This window comes from Accipiter gentilis, chromosome 3 (genome assembly GCF_929443795.1).
Source record: "Accipiter gentilis chromosome 3, bAccGen1.1, whole genome shotgun sequence".
NCBI classification, from domain to species: Eukaryota; Metazoa; Chordata; class Aves; order Accipitriformes; family Accipitridae; genus Astur; species Astur gentilis.
The window spans coordinates 12,613,952-12,620,575 of record NC_064882.1 but is presented as its reverse complement, the minus strand read 5'-3'; positions in this window follow the sequence as shown (position 1 = coordinate 12,620,575).

The window sequence follows — 6,624 nt, the reverse complement described above, 5'->3', positions numbered from 1 at the left end:
CAACTGGTATGAAAAAAGAGAAAGTGTGTCAAGCTACTGGACAATAACAGAAGTTTGGCATTTTCAGCCTGACAGAAGAGTATGCTTCAGATTTATCAAACCACTGGCAAGAATGAAACACAATTTTTGTATTAGGCATTTGAATATATAATCTGGGCAAAACTAGCTTTCTAAAACTGAATGAGATCATATGCTTTCAAAACTGAAGACCCCAAACTGCTCTCTGTTTAACAGGCCAAACATACCAATTGTAAATGTGGGGAAACTCTCATAAATGTAGATACAAGAACAGTTAGGTTAAAAGAAAGTCATAGAACATGACCTGATACCAAAACTTTGGGGAAAGTTCAGTGGCTCTGCATCATCATACAGTGCTATTTTGAGAGGTTGGAGGTTGGACATGACTTTGATAGAATTAGAAGGTAAGCCTATCTAATTGCAAGTACCGACCTATGTGAAAATCTTTATGCCGATATAACATAAAGGAAACAAAGATTTTTAATTAACGCAGATTCTAAAATCTTTGATCCTGGTAGAAGAGAAAAAAAAGAAATCTTATCCTCCAGTCCCTTCAGTTTGGAGGAATTGAATATAGAGATTTAAATGTGAAAGAAAGATACAGTAATTCTCTCCATCACATGCTCAAGGCTCAATTCTTTATCTCAGTAGGGTGTCAGTGGTTCCTGGCACAAATCCTTTACGAACTGTCCAGCTAAAGAACTATCCACTTTATCTTCTGGCTTAAGAATGGCATAGCCAGTGAATCATGATAGCTTAATGCTACTATGTTTCTCAACTGTGTCCAGGCTTTTTTATATATTTATTACAAGCCAAAGAGAGCCATGGCGCTTATTTTTAGATGGAGAGAAAGATAGGAAGTGTGACTTCACATGCTTGTTATCTTGACTCTTCAGATGTTGATCAACAGGTGTGAAAAGCTTTCCTCAGCTGTGCTACTGTTGCATAAACAGCAGGGCTGTTCTGGGAGATGTTTAAAAACTTACATGAAACTGTAATCCTCCAAATGAGTAAGCCAAGAATTGCATCTGAAAATACGCACATTAATTTATATGGTACTTCTGTATCAATTATTCCAAGACAAATGCTTTTGGTCTTTTAAGTAATGCTGAAGTGTTGCCAACAATTTGAAACCTAAAAAGTTCTCTAAAGTACTTAAAAGAAACTAGTTGTTTCCATCAGCTCAATAACTTTTTTTCAGTTTTTCAGCCACATTTCATGACTTAAAAAATTAGACTAACACTTTTGTTCAGATCAGAAGTATGCTGTTGAAAGAACCCCCCATCACTCCCATTTCCTGCATTTTGGTTCACATCACACAACTTCAGAGTGCACAAAGTGGTTTCCTTTACGATGAAATTCAACTAGAAGAAGATCTCTGGAAGCACTGCTAATGCGCACCAACCACATATGGGAATTCAGACCATAGAATCAAACCAGAGCTAAATAGCCCCTGCCCGAAACACCCATTAGGTAGATGCCAGGACCTCAATACCAACTGATCTGCTCCTACCGCACCACGCTGCCTGCTAACACAGACACAGCTTGAAGCATTTCTTGCAACTTTCATAGAGAAAAACTTTCTTAACAGAAATTAAATTACTGACTGTTTAAAACTAGAGACACATCCAGTCTCAGAATTTGGACCTGGCTTCAGATGTTCCAAAGCTCAGAGGTGTTTGATCAAGAATTTTGGTTCAAATTTCTATAAACCATATAGAAGGGAACTGTGCAGTTGGGTATAGATCTGACTTGCATGTAAAGCACATGCACTTGATTTAAACTCTATTTTAGGAGGGCTTTCTCACAAGGACAAGATTATTATTCACCTGTTCATACATTTATAAAGAAAATGGTGGGAAATAAAACATGTTTGTTGGCATATATCCAGCAAATTTTATCTCTAAAGGCAACCATACTCTGCAGATTTGCCCTTTTGTGTTTCTTTTTTTTTTCTCCTCTCATCTAAGCAAGCTGTTCAGACAGCTTCTTCTGAAACTGTTAACAAGAAAATTCCATAAGCAGATTATTCCTTTTTTCTTAATACATGAAGTTTTAAAATAAAAAATGCATGCAACAAGTCTTCAGCATATGCTCAGTACACTTATTCTTGTTTCTTATTTTATGGTCATTTATTTCTTCTCTGACTCACAATTCATCTATCATTTTCCATTCTCACTATGACTTGTTATGAGATTCTTCTCTATGAATACATATACCACACAGCTCTGTTAACTGCCTTTCCTACATACTTCCTATTCACTGCTTATTAACAACCGGCCTTCCTGGATCAAGAGCTACTCTCACCTTTGACAGAGTATGAAAGTGTAGCATTTCAGAAATGATGCACTGAGATACAGTGCTGTCTTTCCTTAGAGGTCCACAAAAATGCTAATGAGGTAAGTCCCTTTATTAAGTATGGAGTTCTAATGACACCGTGACATAAAATCTGTTCTTTGAAAGTCACACCTAAACACAGATGTACTTTTTGATGTCTGTTAGCAAAAATTGTATCAGCTATTGCCCTGCTCTAGGCAGAAGTAAGGATTGAGTAAAATATGCTTTACAGTGGTAGCATCTGGGCAAATAACAAGCTGTCAAATCAATCACAGTTCCACTGTAGCACGTGAGGAAAAAGGCAAAACCTTTGAGGCATTCAGACTGCAGTGTTGCACTGGTTCTCATTGCTGTTGCCAAAAGGCTTTTCACTGCAATTAAATTTCCTGAAAACAGCCTCTCCTCCTGAATGCTGAAAGGGCTCAAACTCATGTTTGCACCACAATACAAAAGATAATATAGTAATCTGAAAGTAGGACAATCTCTTTTTTTCCCTAAATTTCAAGGTCAGACAAAAATGCTAAGTGTCCAACATTCTATCTTAACTACCAATAACAGAGGATACTAGATACACAGTAAAAATGAATTAGTAGAGTAGAATAATATAATAGTTACACCCATACAGTTTCCTACACATAAAAGTAGGCAAGTTTGACACAGTGGTGATAAAAGGATCCTCTTTTGAATTTATATCTTAAATGACTCTGCCCTTGATAATTCAGACCTTCTTGAAAGATGCCAACTTACATAAACTGACATTAGCTCTGACTTATACATTGCCTCTCAAGTTAGAGAACCAAACTGACATCTCCAAATATTCAACGTATTCTGTCTCTATGATCACCCTGTCAGATCCCAATGCCTCACATACTTGTATACTTACTGCTATCATGTTTTAATAAACCTGTCTAGGTTGCACCTGTTCAAAGGTTCGTGGAACATATCTACTCATGGTCTCACGATAATTAAGAGGTGGCAGCTGTCCCTGTAGCTGATTCTAACATTTCTATCATATTTAGAGACACAGACAAATTTAATTAGCTGTTCATATTTAGCCCACATTTCCCTAAGAAGATTCATGGGGCTATAAAGACCTGAGCCATGCAGTCTCAAGACAGGTTGGCATCTGATACTGCAAGTTATGAGAACAATGGACTGTTTCCATATATGTGTCTCCTTTTTTTTTTTTTTTAAATAAGAACAGCTAGTGAATACCATTGCTGATTCTTTCTGTGAAAGCTTTCTTTTAAGGAAAAGACAATCAATGTCAAATACCGGTTAACGAAAATACTACGAATCCTTGGCACTTCTTGCAGACTCATATCAAAATAGTAGTGCCTGCCATTTTTCTAAAGTTTTCTAACTTTGATGATATTGAAGTGTTTTCTAAAATAAATCACTAGTTTTGCAATCTAAGGGAATGTATTTAGCATCAGTTTTTAAAAAGATACTAGTTCCGATTTTATTCAAATTATTAGCCTCTAATCATACCTGCTTATTGGAATCATTAAAAAAAAAAAAAAAAAGAAGAAGAAGAAAAAGGAAAAGCAGAAATCTCCTCAGATCCTCAGGAAGAAACAATTTACCTTCATCTTCAGAGAATGTCTCTTCCATCTTAAAATGACTACCTGTAAGAGGTAAGAGAAAGACTTAACTCATATCATAAGATGAAATGCAGCTTCACTCCACCAGCTATTAGCAAACTCTTCCAAAGGTTTCTTTTTCCTGCTTAGGTCAGCAACTCAATACAAGAGCCTAGCAAGCACAGGGTTTTTTGCTGGCAAAACATTCACTCAAAATATATCACTTGCCCTTCCCCCAAAAAAGAATGTTTTAATCCAATACAGATACACATTTTTCTAAATATCAAAGAGGTTTAGACATTCGCAGCTAAATGACTAGAGTTGGAAGAGGCAAGAAGTTGGTATGTAAAGGATACTAACTTTCTGCTCCTTTGAGATGAGACCTAAAGTCTTCTCCCTTCTCTCTATCTGCTCTTGTCTAGTAAGCCCACCAAGGGAGTAACTTCATGACAAACTGACTACTTTGTACATATATTTATCCAAAAAAGACATTTTGAAATTGATCTTCCTCATTTATTGGAACTTGTTCTGCAGTTCATATACTCTTCCTGAGGCCTGGAACAGGTACTCTTTGTCAAGAAATAGTTACTTACTTTCTCTTTTCAAGGTCAGCTTTTAACTCCACATCCAATTCACCTATCCACATAGCAGAAATTATCTTCTGGTGATGTGACCAAGCAACTACATATTTTCCTCCCACAACTTTTTACCCACCCCCACCCTCCAGACCTTTAACATTAGGTATCACATTCACCTGCTGTAGCACCTCCCAGCTTAAAAGGGATCCCATCAGCAGCCCTCAGCTCTTAAGGCAAACAGTGGGGCATGGAGTGGGCCACCGTAGGTACCACACAAGCACAATGACATCTGCACGGTCCCATTCAGAAACTAATGCCAAAACCACCTCTGTCTGGGGCACAAAGGGGATCTCCACCACCTGTACACAGAGACTGGGACTGTGCAACAAGGGTTCTGCTGAGAGATTTCTCCGCTGTTCCTGCCTTGGCAGCCATGGAAGGCCTGGTCCAGCAAGCTCTCTGAAGAGCCTCCATGTCCCAAGTCATGGGAGAACATGGGCAGCTGAGAGGTCTTGAAAGTTACCCTTAAATACTCTTCAACACACAAGGCGCTCTACGTTCTTTCTTTATAGGTTTGTAGTTTCCCTGTTTGCTGGCTTTAAGATGGTTTTTGGTCTTATACATACCAACTGGTCACTGCGTTTGTTTATTTACTTCCATTACATCCATGCCTAGCTCTTGCCTACAGTGTAACTGCTTGCATCGTATCATCTCCTCCTTGTAAGTTTTACTTTGCACATCTTCTTTTCTGTTTTCTTTCCAAAAATTGCAATCTGATAAACTTAATTTATGAAGCCTGGCAATTTCCAGAATATAATTTTCAAAGTGAACTTTAGGGTTCTTCTATCAGACTTTTTCCCCATTTTTCACTCTCTGATCACCAATAAAATTTGAGGCTGAATTACAGATTCTATCAGCTCTCCCAAGGTACCTCAACAGCCTGAAAATTGCTAATAATGCTTCACAATTTCTTCATATTTTAAATCTGTCATGTAAAATTGATACCTTTTGGAAGTTGGGTTTTTCTCTCTCAAACACTACACTATTTCTCAAACTTAGTAATACAATCTCATAACTAATTGCCTTGTCCTTACTCAGGTAACTGCCTGCATGTTGCTAAACAAATCCTGTATCTCAGAATCCTGACTAGTCCTCTCCTCATTTTACTTGTCAGTGCTTCCTGAATTTCATCCACTCATTGCTATGTTTCTGGCAATTTTCAGATGCACTGAGCTTTCAGCTGCTGATCTATTTTATCTACTCCTGTCCTTGGTTTTCTGTTTCTTTGCCCTCCACATCTCTTGTGAAGATTTTGGGGTGGTTTTTAATAAGAAGCCTGTTGCATTGGAGCTGCAATTTAGATGAGTCTAACAACAGGTAACTAAAATAGTATGGAAAAGAGCTCATGAGAGAGTGAAGGACAGCTACATCTATCTACACTGACTACTAACACAGAATTAATTCAAACTGGCTAAACCAATTCTTCATTTGCAGCCAATTACCTAATGGCCCACTATTGTTCTCTGTGATTTCCTGCAGTGCCTAACTTCCTAGCACTTCTTTCTGCACTGGAAAATTTCCCTGTACCTTGTGTAAGAAATGCAAAAAGACCATTCTCTTATTTTTTTACTGTTTTTCTTGCTGGAGAAATACAGAGGACCTCTCCTGGGTCAATTTCCGGATGTGTCTTTGTATAAAATGAAGTGTACAACACAGTTTATTTCTAAACAAAACAAGGTACTGGTCTTGTTTCAGATAAACATATACATCAGAATTTTACAATGATCATATTGTTTTCAGGCCAAGACATCCATAACCGTTTTCCATTTGCGTCACAATTTGGGACTAGATGCTTCTCTCTGTTTAGGAAGCTGGGTTTTTTTCAGTTTTCAAATAGCTGATCTTGTTTCTTTAACTGCAAACAGGAGCTGACAACTCCAGAAGGCTTTTGTTGTTGTCTTTATTGTTCTTAGTGGCTTTTCAGGAATCCAGGAAGATCACAATGCAGATATACTAAGAACAGTCTCTATAGCTTGCACACACCCTGATGGCGCAAGCAGGCAGCAGAATACCACGAAGAAACTTCCAAGTAAATGTTCTTTTTCATG